Source organism: Daphnia magna, linkage group LG2 (assembly GCF_020631705.1).
Source record: "Daphnia magna isolate NIES linkage group LG2, ASM2063170v1.1, whole genome shotgun sequence".
NCBI classification, from domain to species: Eukaryota; Metazoa; Arthropoda; class Branchiopoda; order Diplostraca; family Daphniidae; genus Daphnia; species Daphnia magna.
Window position 1 is genome coordinate 11,823,598 of NC_059183.1, and position 16,717 is coordinate 11,840,314.

At 39.4% G+C, this 16,717-nt stretch overlaps 2 long non-coding RNA genes across 2 annotated transcripts; one reads left to right on the top strand and one right to left on the bottom strand.

The window, feature by feature from the left end:
- Nucleotides 1–11,321: 11,321 nt before the first annotated feature.
- Nucleotides 11,322–12,866, bottom strand: LOC116917886. The gene is made up of 3 exons (XR_006642930.1): nucleotides 12,291–12,866; nucleotides 12,070–12,153; nucleotides 11,322–11,878 (listed from the first exon to the last, which is right to left on the bottom strand). It is a non-coding gene; the product is annotated as an uncharacterized LOC116917886 (long non-coding RNA).
- A 319-nt stretch (nucleotides 12,867–13,185) lies between these two features.
- Nucleotides 13,186–15,467, top strand: LOC116917887. Its single transcript, XR_004391284.2, has 8 exons — nucleotides 13,186–13,612; nucleotides 13,770–14,426; nucleotides 14,489–14,562; nucleotides 14,635–14,809; nucleotides 14,871–14,934; nucleotides 14,994–15,037; nucleotides 15,107–15,232; nucleotides 15,295–15,467. It is a non-coding gene; the product is annotated as an uncharacterized LOC116917887 (long non-coding RNA).
- The last annotated feature ends 1,250 nt before the right edge of the window (nucleotides 15,468–16,717 follow it).

Below are 16,717 nucleotides of genomic sequence, written 5' to 3' on the forward strand. Positions count from 1 at the left end.
TTTCTTTTCACTAATACATAGTGTCTAAGGTAAATATGTATACTTATTTATTTGATGGGTTTGAACGTTCCACCGCCCATCAGGGGTCGTGGGTAACCGAAAAAACGAAGGGCTCTTCGATGCAGCTAGGGAGAAAGACACAAAAAAATAGAAAATGAATCCATGAATATTCTAAGAAGTAGTAAATAACTAAGAGCCGCATACAGCCTTTTGAATTAGACACAATTAAGAAGGAATGAAATGGGAACTAATTAGATGTATATATGACACCCGGAGAAGTGCGTGAAAAGAAAAAATGTTGCGTCATCGTTTTTAATCGTTAACTCACCTTTGTCTGTTTTTATTTTTCGGACACTGTTGTCATTTTTTTGTTTTCATTCTGTTCAATGAGTCACTGCGCTACTCATTATGCCACACAGATCAAATTGGACGTAATGGATAACAGCACACACGGTTTAATAATAACGAATGTGTGTAGTGGTTAAAACGTATACGAGAGTAGCATGTACACGAGAAAATGATGAATGGTCCTCGTTTAGGAAGCAAATAGCGTGAAAAAAGGGGGATCTATGTTTCCCTTCTTTTTTTTTAAGGGCTTTCCCCACTGTTTTTGTGGTCGCATTTCTTCTTTGGTGGATCTTTTAAAAATTCTCCGACGCGCTTGCAATCATCCGACTGTAATGGACGGTAGAACAAAAAGGAGCGCATCTTGTGTTCAAATTTCCAGCCATAATCAAAACCCAAAGCGAGAAATGGATACGGTTGGATGTCGTCATATTCCCATAATCGCCATAAATGAATATGCCCCCTTTCAAAAATTCTTTACTCGCAATGGGGGGAATTTGGTTTTCACACACAGCGCAAACCCGAAAAAAGAGAATAGGATAAAGAAGAATAGGAAAAAAATATATATGTAATAATAAATGAGCATGAAGGAGAAACGTTCCAGGTAGGTATAGAACGTAGATATACTAAATATAGACGAGATGTATATCATGTACGAAACGAAACAAATTAGTCGACTCACCCGCTGTATGTATGCCACCCTCATTTCTCTCTCCTCTCTTTTCCCTTTTAGTTGTTGTTTCGTGTGTGGATCCACCTTATTTCATCTGTCCTGAAAATTCTTCCTGCGGGGCTGGAACACACACACCTATTAAATAGAGGGGCACCCTATATCTTTGCATTCGGAGGGAGAGCGCTGCACATGACATTAACGCATGCCATTAATTATCTCTCTCTCTCTCTCTTTTGTGCTGTGGACACAGTTTACCCTCTGTTAACTCCATTTAGGACTTGTAGAGAAAAAGAATAGAGACCATCCCTATTCTTTTTTTTTTTATTGCCCCTCTCGAATCGGAGGGGGCCTATATTAACGCGGTGCGCGCAACTCACATGTGAGGTAAGAGAAAAGACAATAGAACTCGCATATGTTCCTCCTACACGCTCCCCTCTGTCGCCTCTGCTGCAAATAGAAATATATTTTACAGGAAAAAAAAAAAAAAGCTCTTGGGTTACCTTTACCAGCAACAGCAGTCGTGTGTTTTCCCCGTGTTTCATTTAACGGGCTGATGACTCATCCGAATGGATGAATGCCAATCATCGGGACATGTGTGCAAACGGGAATGGAGACTTTCGCCGTGACGATCAGGTGTTGCTGCCTGCTGTTCTGCTTTTTGCTATTCGTCGCTGATGTCTATAACCGCACGAAATATGGCATTGTGAGTCTATGTTACACATCCCCCCCAAAAAAAAAAAAATTAAAATTAAAATAAATAAAAAAATAGGCGCGTGCGTGGATGTATTGCTAATTCTGATGTTCCGCTAAAAAAAATTTTAATGACTGAAAACTAACACATAAATCATTCACGGACTGAAATGATGATGTGAAAACTTCCGGCTGTTGATTTTCTTATGGCTCCGGTTAATATATTGACTTCGTTTTTTGTTTTTTGTTTTTTAACCCACAAAACAGCAACTGTTGCAAAGTGAATAACATTTTCGTTTGTGTTATGACTAAACAAAATTCGTTTCAGGACATTTTTATCTCTTTGAATGTCCAGTTTCGTCATCTGGAATTTCCAGCTGTTCTTCGATGGCTGTTAAATTTAGACTGGCGTCAATTTTAGTTAATTAAAAAATATACTGTACGAGGTCGCACGAAGAACAGCATTAAATTCCGTATCGTTGCGTGATACGTACGGACGTTACGAAGGGTTGACCCAGTTATGATCCCGTTAGTTCTACCACTTCTCTGCGCCATTGAGATCTCTTTTTCTTTTCAGTTTAATCGTTCATTTCCCAGCGGTGCGCACAAGTTGGAGATTTTTAAGCTCTTTACGTTCAAACGTAAACGCAATATGATGTAATCAACCTGTGTGATTAGGAAATTCGTTTCTATATAGCGCCCTGCGCACCTTGTTCATTTTCTTTCTTTCTTTTTTTTTTTCTAGACTATAGTGTTGAAAATGTTATCTCTCCCTTGCTCTTTTATTTTTAATTGAGCTACGCAAAGCGGCCTTCGGCTTCGCCCAGTCTTTTTCGGCGTTAGTGTTTTGTCTTTTCCTTTTTATCCGTTTTTTTCTTTCTTTCTTTCTTTTTGTGCTTCGTGGTTGTTTGGCGGGGAACCACGACAAGACGCAGGTAATTATATCGTGCCGTAACCAAATGAGATCCCGCCACAACGAGCGTGAATTTACAATACGACGCTTAAAGCAAAGGAAAAAAGAAAATGCAGTTTAAAGCGGCAGCAAGAATCCCCGCCTTCAGAATATGTTATAGGAAGAACAAAAATGAAGCGCCGCGGCGTCGCTCATCCCATGTAAACAGCAACAAGGAAATATTTTTTTTTTTGTTGGGCTGTAAACGTGAAGAGAGAGAGAGAAAAAAAGAGGGAAAAACCGCGCGGAAAAAAAAAACATGTCGGGAAAACATTCACGGCCGACACGCTCAACTGTTGCCCGTGAAAATGGACGGTTACACCTTACACTGTTTCGTTAAATGCCGCATAAAGCCTAATAAGGGGACGGTTGTTTGGACAAACACAACAAGAACTGCAGACAACGATAATCACTGAAGGGATCAACGTGTACCGTCAATTTTAACGAGCAGAGCTCGGCTTTGATTTTCACTTGTTTTCTTCAAGTGTTTTGAACAGATATGGGACATTTCCTTCAGCAAAAAAAATCGAATTTCAATTCAAAATAGTGGGGACTAACGAGAAATAATCAACTGATGATCGGATATACCATAAAAATAGAAGAAGAACGATTTACGATCATTTTCCTACCTTACGAAAACCAGAAAAAAAACATATATTTTTTAAAAAGCGGGGCATTTTTCTTTTAAAAGAGAGAAAGAGGGAAACCACCTTCAATAACGAAGGTGGATGCACTTGTTTCTTTTTCTTTGGCCTTATTTGTGGTATAGTGGTTGGACAAGAGAGGGTTACACACACAAACACAAGAAGAGAAAGGCCAAGAAAAATTTGGAAAAAGAATTTAAACAAAAAAAAGGGGGGAACCTCATTTCAATCTATACCACCGTAATTTATAGCGGAAGCTGACGCGGTCGTCAGTAGGTCAAGTTCTTAACCCCCTCAACTCTCTCCTTTCTATTCCCTTCTCTGTCTATTTTTTTATTTTCCTCCTGTAACCAACTATACCACTACACACACACACACACACATAACCCCGGGAGAAACAAACTCTATAGTCAAAACAACAAATGTTCCATTGGCCCCCTTCTTCTTCGTTTCTTTTATTCTTATATGTTTTCTATTCGGCTTATACTCTGTTTTTGTTTTGTTTTTTTCTTTCTCTATGCATTAAAAAGAGCTGGTATTGATAAGCTACATCAAATTCCACTTTATTCCGATCTCTCCGGTCGTCCGTTCGTCCGTGTTTAATTCCTCCGTAGCGGCTTAGCTGGAAAATTCTGAGAAAAATAAAAAAAAATTAAAATTGAAGAAACCAAAGGGCTTTTTTTGGTCAACGTCGATTGATACATCGTTCGATACGAAATTTGTTTATTTTTTATTTTTATTTTTTCTTTGTTTTTCTTTGTCCTTGCTTGCAATAGAATATATCAGAAGAGAGTGCCAGGTCGCCGCCGCGGTTCCAGTCGGCTTTTGATAAATGAAAAAATAGAGAAAAACAAATAAAAATAAATAAAAATGTTACCCATCTTCTTTCATCCACTGCCATCAACGAAGAGATTTCCAGCGGAAAAAATAAAATAAAATAAAATAAAATAAAAAAAGTCTAACAGCAAAAAAATAGAAGAAAACCAGTCGGGGCATTGTCGAACGAAGAACACAAGTTTCTGATGTTTGTGGCAAGATGTTTCTTTTGTTTACTGTTTGTTCTCTTTCATTTTATAGCGCGTCAATTTGTAATCGACGTGTTTGACAATCACAATTCGATCGTTTATTCCATCAATCCCCTTCTCAACCTGTTTTTCTCTCCCTTGTGTTACGTAAAAACACCTGGCCATAGGAAATACCTGTTTCATGGTCATCCCTTGCTCTTTTCAATCACGTATTCTGTCCATCTTCTGATTTATATATTCTCTACCCCTCTTCTCTTTAACGTAAATCGCCTTCCCCGTCCACTCCACAAAATAATAAAATAAATAAATACAAATCATCCCTACCTTTTAGCCTCCTCAAATCAAAAGAGAAAATGGGGGTATAAGGGCGGTGCTGGGAGGAAAATATTTAGGTTCATCATCTTGTCTGAGAAAACCTACACAATTTAAACTCATCTTTAAGAGGGGGGAGTTCGCTTTAGACGTAGATATAGGTAAAGCAGAAAGGTGGGCGGGGAACGTGCGAAGCCTCCTTAAAGGGGATCTTCCACCAAGTTTTTTCTTTTTTTTTTTTTTCTAGGTCTTCTTGTTATAAGATTGTGTTCTTACCATTTATCTGAAAAGAAAAAGAAAAGTTTGAGAAAACAGCGCGCTGGTGCAACCACCCACCTGCAAATAGATGAGCCCCCGGTTCAAGATGGATTGTCTTTGGGTGCACTGGCCAACATATAGCTGCAAACAAAAGAGAAAAACATGGGCTATACGAGGAGGGGGGTCAACAGGGGGTTGAAAAGAGGTAACCTTCTTTTCGTTTTTTCTTTTTTCTTTCCCTCTTCAAGGAGGAAGAAGAAGAAGAGGAATACAAAAAAGATTCTTGTAAATTTGAACTTTTCGGCTTTCAGGAAAAGAGATATAAATGTAGACGAGAGGAAAAAAAGAAAGAAGAGGGGTCCTCTCTCTTATATACGAGTCGGTGCACAAGAAAATGTCGAAAGGCCAAAAAAGGACTGAAGAAATAAAGAAGAAGAAATTCTTATTACTACCCTCGTCAACATTCCGTGGCGTGCGTACAATTCGGCACACGAAATTGATGCGCCTGTTAGCTATATTAGCCTACATCTCGTCATATACTATATGTCCTATTATTGCACCGTTCCATGCGTGTGTGCAATACCTTGACGTGTGTAAGCCAAAACCGTCCAAGCGCAAGGACGATGACTTTTTACCGAGGTCATTTCCGTCACGGATGGAAAAGAAAAAAACAAAACAAAACAAACTCACGCAGTGGTTCACGCTGCAAAAGGCCACGTATAAATGCAAGTCAAAATTAAAACCCGCCCGATGTGGTGGATCGAGACGTCAAACAAGCCAACTGCACATAATCAATTTTCAAGGAAAATCTTCTTCGTTTTTGAAGTTCTTGTTTTTCTTTTCTTTTTGGTCTACACCCGATGAGAAAGAGTAATTTACTAGTGATGGTCTTAAAACTGGATATTTGAGGAGAGAACGTACAGCGCGTGTCGTGTCTGTTCACAGTTCCCGACAGCTCTTCAAATCCATCATCGTCGCACCGCCAGTCAACTGCTGAACATTCCTCTTACATTCTTTTCAGCCACCATCCTTTTCTGCGTCTGGTTTAAGAAGGTCTCCGTCTTGTTTATTGGCTGGTAAAACGAGCCTTTAAATATGGGTCGGGATCTCGGGAATTCCAAAGACAAATTGTCAACTGGAGCAAAACTGTCAAGACGCTAGCGCGTTTTGCACTTGTCAACAGCAGCCTTTGCGATAGATTTTTAAGACTCGAAATTTCACTGTCGGGATAAAATATGGTCACGATTTGACCGACTTCGTTAAATCCGTTTCTTTAATTTGATTCTATTTTTTTTTTTTTTTTTTAAATTTTGTCTTCACTTGAGTCTTATATTACTTCAATCTTGCCTCGTAGATAAGAGCGGAGGGATTTCTGCACTCAACAATTCAACAAGACTTTAACAAGGGACAATATGATGATCGAGTCACGTTTGTCATTCACGAGAAATATGCATAGCATTACATAAATAAAAATAGCTCCAGTTTTATGTACGATGCCAAATAGGAAATCGCGTTGGTGCAGTCAGACGATCGCGGCCGAATTCAAATCCTTTTTTAAAAATTGTTCTTCTTCAAGGGTGTGCGCTATTTTTAATCGGAGAGCCGTGACTTGATTTCTGAGACACCGATGTTACCCCCTCTGTTATATATGTGAACCCCCCGTTTGGTGGGAGTAGGAGAGAGAAAACCAAACAAACGAGAAAGGAAAGAAAGATTACCAATAGAAGACGAAACAAGGCCAACGAATAATAATCACCATGGGCGGCCCACGTCGAAAAAGATAAAAGAAGTCGACGTTTAAAAAAAGAAAGAAAGAAAGAAAAGATTTTCTTTCCCTTATTCTTTTACCGCGATCGAAAACTCACAAGAGGCGGAGGAACAAAAAAAAAAAAAAAGAAAAACCTTTGCTTTTAGATCAGGTCCGTTTCGTCGGGTTAGGCTTCAATTGTTTGAGAATTTTTCTTCTTCTCATTTTGTTGTTGTTGTTTGCTGTTGTAACCACAAGGTATGCCCCCTTCCTTGTTAAAGAGTCTGACCGCCCTCTTTGTCCTCAAAGTATTTTTTTTTTGTTTCTTGCACCGTGTGTGTACTCATTAATTGCTGCAACTGCTATCCTCATGCTCCCCCCCCCTCATTTCATATACATACACAATATGTGTCTTCCCTCCCCTGATCTCCTCCTTCTTATAGCCTCTTTCTAACCGAGATCGTCTAGTCAGCCCTTCACCAAATTGGAGGTTTTAAAGGCACACATAAGCGCGAGTGAAGTAAGAAAGAATGCTAATCACCGTGATTTATTCCATCCCACCCAGGAATATTGGTCAACTTTCGAATATATATCTTGTAGGGCGATGACAGGTGAGAACAATCACGACTTTTTTTGTTTTGTTTTTTTCATTGCCTGGCGTAAATATAGTTAGATATATAACGGATTTTCAACAACAATGCGCAGCGTGGTAGACAACCTGCAATCAACAATTCAACAAATGGGAAATAAATGGCCGTAAGAGTATAAATCCGAAAGGGACATACCCACAGCTAAGTTGCATTGCCCTATTACTCGATAAAAGGATGCTGCCTCTTTTACATATATATTTTTTTTTTGTCTTCTTTCTCATCAGTTGTAGGTTAGACATTCGAGTTAATCATCTGCGATGAATAAAGGCAGGCCCGATAATAAGAGGAAAGCGGAAAATAAATAAAAGAAAAGGTGGCAGCGTTCCGGGTTTCTTCCTAAAGTCTTGTTATTTCGTGTGGGAAACGACCGATGGCGTTTAAACGTTTGCATCAGCGCCAAGTTAGAAAGACATCGATTTGTTTTCACGAAGGGGGAAAAAAAAAAAAGAAAGAAAACAAACGGCCAGGATGACAGGAGGCTCTACATTCAGCGATGAGCAAAGTCTTGATCATCACGAAGAGTTTTTAACAAGGGAACCAAAAGATCTATAGCTGTTTATGAGAAAACGCAATAATAACACAACAGAATGAAATGTTAATTATCTAAAAAATAAAAAAATAAAAAAAAAATTAACAAATAAAACAAAAACAAAATCTGCGATGCAAATCCCGGCTGCCACCACTGCCGCCGTATAAGTATTGTATCGCTCGAATTGATCGTTGATGTGCGGCTGGATTATTACACAATGTGAAGGCTATAGCGGCAGGATATAAATCTATTGAGCAATAGCGCGCGTTCCTTTTCGAATAAGCGCGGATACACGCACAAAGCAAAGGGGAAAAAAAAAAACAGCTTTAGTTTGGGATGATGGCGACGTGAAAATATGCGATACAAATCGTCACGAACGACCCCGTCTCTCTAAGCTGAAAGGGCCAGCTATTTTCAGGAGCCTGAAAAAAAAAGTACCGTTCGGGAAGGGAGTCGCGCACGCGCTTCTTTTTTTCTTCTGCGCTCGCACCCGCAACGAAGGAGCATCTTTTCTTATAATTAAACCATAGATCAAAGAATCGAGCGAGACGACACGGTAAGCGAAAGAATTATGTCCACCAGCCGCAACTGTTGTACAACAACAACAACAACAACTAAAGAGCACGAAGCGAAGCCAACGTTTAACTGGGCATCACAGTATATAGAAAGAGACGGCAGGAAACGTACATAAGCACATGCCAAAGAGAAATAGATGGAGATGTTCTCTCTTCGCTTCATGCAAGAATGTCGATTTTCTTCCTTTTTGTTGTTTTTCTTGTTGAGGAATTCTTGCGAGCAAAGCATCTCAAAGCCGCCAGCGAAGAGAAAGAAAGAAGAACATTCGTAATATATCACGGAGCAATATCTGTCTACGTTAACAGCGTGAGATGACACGGCCAATGGCTCCCACGTGTTTGATGTCATGTTTAATCACACGGGCCGAAGACCGGCGCGACGAACGGGACCGAAAATTCTGCCACGGCTGTTTTTTTCTCTGCTGACCCCGCCTTTCCTTTTCATGTTAACGTTTATTTCTTTTCATTGGTAGTTTGCGCCGCTGTCGCCGCACGTAGTCGATTCACGTTCGGCTGCGCTTCTTCTTCCGTTTCGTGTGTCTATTTTTTTTTTAATTTGCACGTCGGCGCGCGTGATGTTTATTGGAAGTCGAACGGACTTAAAGAATCGTCGGACGGGAGGATGGAGAAAACAGACACGGATACAAATCAAACGGAGAGAAAACTAGACGCTTTTGCGGTTCGTCGGCCATCAACTGCATCCTTTCAGATCATTAATATAAAGACTGTTATTATTACAACCAATGCCGCTATAAATGTACAGCCCTGTTCAGCACGCCTTTCTTTCTCCTTTTTCTTCTCCCCTCTATTGCGTGTTTTGCCGTGCTTGATTGAATCGTCAAGGTGCACCGAAAGGCCCCCACAACAGCCCTATAGGAAGATGACGACCAATAAGTTTGATTTACACGCCGGATTTTCTCCAGACACGTCGCCTACCGGTTCCAGGTACTTCGCGTAATCCTTTTGTAGGCATTTTTCAATTCCTTTGATTCTTCCGGCATTGAAATTTGGCTGTGTGCGTAATCACGATTTTATTGCATACGCTACCCATCGCTTCTCATGTCCTCGTTGATGGCGCATCTGTGCGATTCGGGTCAGTTCCTTCTCACATCTCACGCCTTTTGTGCTTAACTCAACACCTTTTTTCTTTCCCCATTCGTCGTCATTTTTACGACTATAGCATCCGACAAGACGGCACAGTTCGTTTTCGTTGCGAATCTAAAATGCACGTTTTTCGCCTCGTCTTTGTTTGAACGTATGTCTGCTATGTATCCGCTAATGTCGTGATTAGCAACATTTCCTAGCGTTCTATTGTTTTTAACGTCCGTGTTAACAACGACTGGCTATCGTCGACCAGTGCGCTCTTAGATCAAAAAGGAAGAACAAATTCAACATTTTTTGTAGGTCATCCTGGAGCTCTTTCTTTTCTCGCTAACTATATATATACGTGCATCAGCGAAAGATAGAACCCCCAAAGGGTCAAATAGAATATACATTTATATCTCACATATACATATATTAGATGTTGTATGTATATATACAATACACACACGGGGAGAGGAGGCCCCCTTCTATCCCCCTCTTTTTGGATCTTCTTCTTCTTAAGAGACAAATGTTCTTCTCCCTTTTAAAGCCGATTTACACGTGGCTCACCTCTTCAGCCTGCTTTTGCTCTTCTTATGTAACTTGTTGCCTACCTTCTTCCCTCTTCTTTTTCGGACATAGGGGGGTTCTTCTTTTTTTTTTTTTTCGCCCCGTTATTTTCTTATTATCATATTTTTTTTTTTTTTGCCTTTATTGTTGTTGTGTGTATACGTTTTGCCTTCCATCCATCCAGACTTCTCCGACACATTTGTAGACGTTTAGGAAGGCTTCGCTGCGTACGCGGAACGGCGGAATGATGAACAGCCGTAGTGACAAGGTTCACAACTCCGTGTCTGTCTATGTCTTGTTGATAAGCATCCATCTAACGAGCGGCCTTTTGTCAACCTTCTTCTTCGGTGTTCCAGAATTTTGTTTCGTTTTTTTTTTTTTTTTTCTTATGTGTATTTCTTTTCGTGGTTTTTCTTGCTGACCATTTTTAGGGCATTTTTTTTTCCACTTCGTGTATTCATCCCTTTCTTTGTGCTTTTACTATCTTTTTGCTAGAAAGAAAGAAAGAAAAAAAAATCAGAAGACCATTTTTTTTTTTTTTTTCAGAAAGAAGAGAAACAATCTCCAAAGAGTTTAGAAAGTTTTGCTACCATAGTGGCTCTCCATCCCCCTTTTAAACGTCTTTTAACTTTTTTTTATGTCCTCAAGGGGGTCCCACAGAACTTTGAAAATCCAAGAACAAGTTTGCCACGGCATCACCTGTACGACGTTATGACAATAATAAGGGTTCGAGGTCGAAAAAATACGCAATGACGACGACCAACCAAGACAGGCTACACATTTTATTTTTTATTTTGCCACCTTTCAAATCATTTATGAGCTTTCGAACATGTACGTGTTACCTGTGTATGTTGTATTTAGAAATGCAATTTTTTTTTCTAAATCTTTTCCTTGAGGTGAAACGAAGCAACTTGCGGGCCTCCATCATCGGACCTATACGGCGAGAATCCATCATTTCTCTTTTAATTTTTTTTTTCCTGTTTTTTACGAGGATGTGGGCAACTCGCGAGTTAGCACACACACACGTCGAGGTAAGTGGACGCGGGTTAGCTTGCTTTATATGCTGGCCGGGTCAATCGTAAGGCATCGGAAGTGGCGCCCGTCAACATTCACGATCCATAAAGGCGAACAGGCTGATTATTTACGAGCCGAGTCTCACTGTTAACCGCGCTGTTAACGTTATACACCCAACCACCACTAGGCACCACACACGCACACGCAACCATTCGTCTACATTTCGTTATAAATCCGCATCATGAAGGCGAAATAATATATGCACAATGCCATATCGTTGTTTCTTATTTGATTTTTTTTTAAATTGTGATTTCCATATTTCTTCCAAAAGCCGAATTTTATTCAGTTTTTAATACGCGGAATTCATATTAGCGCCGTTCGGGACTGCTTTTGTCGTATAACTTGACGTAGCCGGACGCGCGGAATAGGTTTAAATTTCGCATCCGCCTATGCATGTAGTCGCACCCTTTCATTCCGGTGAAAGGAAGGCGAGACAACTTTTGCATTCACACAATAATCTAGTAATAATAATGAACTGATAATATCTGGTTGGGCCTTCTCGTTGTGAGGCTTTTTGCCATACGAAATGACTAGGAATTGCCGAATAATCGACAAACCGTCTTTTTCATTTGGGTGTATTCCTTTTGTAAACAGTTTTCGAAATGACAGCATTTTGTTCCGAAAATCGGCAACAACAAAAAAATGTGTTGATATGCGGATTCATTCAATACGTAGCCGTTCCTGCGCTTTTGATGGCGAGGGTTCCTCTTCGGAATATTTTTCAGTCAGCCCCAGTTTTTCTTCGGCAACCCTACACCACAGCATACCGAAAAATGATAAAACAAAAACCAAATTAATTAAAAAAATCAAGAAGGAATAGAATTACGAATTTGGGGTAGATAATGAGTTCTAAACAGGTCTGCTCTTTACCAGACCCAAAACAGTTAGAAAGCACGATAGGACTATAAACGCGGAATGCGAACAAAGACACGGACGACTTACAATAGAACATGTTTGCAGTGTTCAGCTAGTAGCTCAGGTTCTCCTCCGAGGTGGCAGGAATCGGGATATTGTTCATGGAACGGACTGTGCGGAGGGTCAGAGAACTAGTTTGAAAATCTTTCTCTCTCTCTCTCTCTCTCTCTCTTCGATGGACGCTTTTTTAAATTCTTATAACAAGGTCTCCTTCTCTTTTTTTTCTGCTCTTAAAATATATTGCTTACTTTTTTGCTCTACGGAGACCTACCGCTGCCAACAGGCCGTGACCTAATGCTTTGAAGCTGGGCCACCAGCCACTCTTCTGTTGTTTCTCATTCGGCTCGGACTTGATCTCCCCCTGCGTTGAGGTGTTCTCCATCACGACGGGTAACTTTTTATTTATATGTGAAGAGAACGAAGAAACAAAACACTACGGAGAAAACAAGACCCAAAAAAAAAAAGAAAAAAGAAGGGGGAAACACGAAACTCGTTTTTCTCAATTCATTTAATTGTACTGGAGGCAGGTAACTACTACCGGAGTCTTATGTTAAATGGCGTATGAGTAGCTCTTTTCAGATTGAAATAACGACTGACCATCGTCCAAAGAGGGAGTAATAAAAAGTCGACGATAGAACGACGTCGAGCCCGACAAGTTGTTAAGCCCTAGCGGATCACCATTATGTGGAAACTGAATTGGATATAGAAAGTTCCGCCTAAGTAATGGGCTCTTAAGAACGTCCGAGGAACCGAGGGCTTTTCCCCACTTGTAACTAGATACGAATGGGAAACACATGCAAATGAAGTCGCGGCACGCTCTTCTCTCCTTGTCTTTTCTCCAGTTGGATCTCCAATGTTTTGGATATGTTTATTCTCCTCTGTATATAAATACTCAGCCATTGCTGATTATCGTTACGGTTGGTTATTGGTTGTCGACATTTATTGCTATACGAACTACGATGGCTACAACCAGACGTATCATAATAAAAGATTCGTATTTAAAGATTACAGCCTTTTCTGTTTTCAATGGGTGATTCAATTTAAAGACATGAAAAACCAATGGAACTTTTGAATTGCTTAGTCATCTGCAGCAGGCACCAAACGCCATCTCTTGTTCACTTATAAAAGCATGTGTTCCGATATACCCCATCTACAGGTGAAACGTGGCTGATGGCAAGTGGCATGGCGATCAGAGAAGTCAAGAAGTTTCTTTAGCTTAAAACAGTATATTTGGGTAAAATATTGAATGCCAGGAAGAATTGATTACAACAGCAGTCTACCGAAAGCTTTTGGCCCAATGTGGAGGCGGTAATGGTAATTCTAGCTATTCCAGGAAAAGAAAGAAAGAAATCGATCTTCGAAACAAGTCCCTACCTCCTAGTTCTTCTACCAAAGTATGCAAATATTTGCGACATTGCCGCCTTTTTTGCACTGGGAGCTAGACTCAAAACAGAAACAGAACTACAAAAGCAGAGTAATAGAATACTGATATCTGACAAAAGTATTGAAACAGAACTAGGAAAGAGACAAAAGGAGCTAATAGCTATGGTGTTCCAGTGGGCGATGAGAGGTAAAAGGAGGCCTTGAGGTTCAATTCATGACTTTTCTTGCTGTACCATTATTAAAGCACATTTTGTACCCCTTTTTTTTTGTTGCTTTTTTTACTACAAACATTCAACATTTTGTTCCCTCCTTCCATGCCTTCCTTGGTCCTTTGGTCCAAAAAGTTTCATCACCAAAACTGGTGGAAGCTACCAATTGAGAAAAGTTATAGAGATGTTAGTTGAATTGAATGCTTGGCATCTGGAATGTTTGACACACCGTGGAATTCCGTAGACTGATGCTCTCTTAAGTAAGGTGAGCTGTGTTGGACCGTAACTGCCAAGTGAAATTCTGTCAGTTTGTGAACACTGAAAGGTAATTATTTACCAACACTTTTTGCATTATATGTAATCACAAGCAAGATTTCTATAACTGATTGTGTTTTCAATGTAATAAGCCAACTCACGATTGTACTTATCTGTAATAGTCAAGTTTAACTTACTGTAGTGTTTTTCCAATTATGTATTATCTTTGTTTCTAAATATTGTCATTTTTATTTTAGATTTCTCTTAAGAACTATGTGGGGGGTGTTTGTTTAGGCACTTGAGATTGTTGGACTAAAATAAGAAAGTTTAAGCTTTGAAATTTGAATCCTCAGGTCATTCCGTAAATTTGATGGGCATTAATGCAGAGATTTTTAGTGTTGTGATAACAGAAATGTAGACTAGCTGACAAAGTGATCAAATAACTAAATTTTTAACATGGACAGCCGGATGTAGATTTAAAATTGGTTGGTGGATAAACAAACGTGTAGAAAAGACCGGACTGGGCACTTCATTGAGGTAATAATGTGACATAATCATGATAGTGGTATATTGCAATTCACTTACTTTTTCTTCATTAGGCTAGAAGACTGATCATCTAGATTTATAACTACTGAAAACAAGTTATTGAATTTTCTGTAAAAATATTGAAATGGTAGCGTTTTCCAGTTATTTGAGTTACTCTGGAACCTTTATACTCGATTCGTTTAATTTCGTTGTTCTATAGACCAAGCCAAATTCTAAACAACAATATAGGTTTATTCTACATGGACATGACGGTGAATGGTGTCCAGAACTTGCCTTTCAGTTAGGGTAACTTAAAGAAAACTGAAAGAATTCGCAATATATTATTATTTGAACATCTGTTACTCCGCCTAAATCCCATTCTTCTCAAGAAAAAGGTACAATACCTTTTTGAATCGCGTGACTTATGTAAGCTTCACCATTTTTTTATCTATTTAGTGGCACCTGCGTCATTTAGCGCAATCAAAATCTGCGCTAACGAGAAGCTTTTTTGGGGAAATGGGTACTATACCTTGTTACTTGCATATTGTACTTTTAATTTCTTTCATTATTTAAAAAAAGTTATAGCAAGGAGTACATCAAAAGTGCTTCAATTCGGATTTTAGGTTGTTTTTTTTTTGTTGCTATTTTCATATATTTGTTAATAATTTTTGTTTCCTTCCAATTTTCATCAGGCAGTTTTGATATGAGTGAATTGTAAGTCATAGTGAATCGGTTCCAAAAAATATTTACCAGCACTCAATATTTCCCTGTAGCTCAAAGTTTATCGACGGTGATGTTATAAAATTCTACCACTCAGCGTAATTGTTTGCGTACTACATGAATAGTTGAGCATGGAATGTTAATGATTTTTCTTTTTCAGGTGGGCCTAAGTTGTTGGCAATTGGCTCATCAGAAAAATAAAAGGTTAAGTCTAGGATAGGATTTGGCAAAGAATTAAAAATCAATAACTTCTCCGAAGCACACAGAGAATATCGAGGAATAGGTGATGTCGTTACAAGTTTTCCGAAATGAATGAGGGAATTATTTTAATTCTTCATCTGGTTATTTCTAGAACATTGTTTAATATTCATAACACTTATCCACAGAAAGCACGGTGAGCACAATTTTCCGGTTTTATCGTACTTTTTGCGATCAATAATGGTAAACTCGAAGCAACAGGCGAACAAGCTGGACGACAACTCAACTCACTCAACGACCGAGATTGGCATAAAGTATTTGACGGTAAGCCGGGACACCCTGAATGGATGCTCAATATTTTGCAAGCGGGATTGGTGTTGGTGTGTGTGCATTCTAACAATTGAATCGGAATTGAGTTGATATTTCACACAGTTTTCTCAGCGGTAAAATCGAGTAGGGATATTTTGCACCATTATCAAGTAACGTTCTTGCTTTGCATTTCAAAAACTCATTAGGAATTCAGACACGGAGATGCCAGAGCTTCGAAGACTAAAGGTTATAAAGTACATCTATCGTGCAAATTGTTTTCTCAGTCGTTCAGTGAACTGCTAGTCTGGTCCACCTTGTCTAAACGCCAATCCCTGGCCTAACTGATGTGTCACGATGGTAAGCCCGCTCTAGCCAAAGCCCTTTTAGCTAGCAAATTCTACCAGCCAGGTAGCAGTCGAAGATGATTTGGAAGTGGAGATCTTCGGCGAATTACACAGTTATGCAGCTGAATTCGATCACGAAGCATTAGAATTGATAGCCAATTTCTACGCCCAAAATGATCTTTCCCAGCGAAAACTAAACTGATTTATCCGATTGAGCTTGTCAAACATGCCTCTAAGTAACTTCAAGACTGTATGCAGAGGCCATCGTTAGTGACTTTCGTCGCAAGTGAAGTAGGCATACACAAGCCAAAGTAAGTGAAGTTGGCATTCTGTGCCATCGCACACCTGACAATCCATCAACCTGAAAATATGTACTGGCAAATCGAAAAAAAGGTTTTTACCAAGGCAACAAACGGAAACGGGTAACATGTTCAACCTGAAAGACCAAAGATATATAAGATATATTCCTTCTTAGACAAAAGAAGTCAAAAGAAAGCGTGCTTTCGACATCAGAATGGCAGAACACAAAGCTTGGCACAGAGGAGGAAACGTGGCAGACCGGAGTTATTGTTCCTACGCCACAGCAAAACAGAAGGTCAAGAGATTGATGAAACTTGATTCTGGTGGAATAACTAAGAATTCTTTTCCTTTTGAGCAGGTAATGCCCATGCATAGGTGTTTATGATTTATTTATTATTATTATTTATTGTTATAAATTGTCTGTTAGCACGG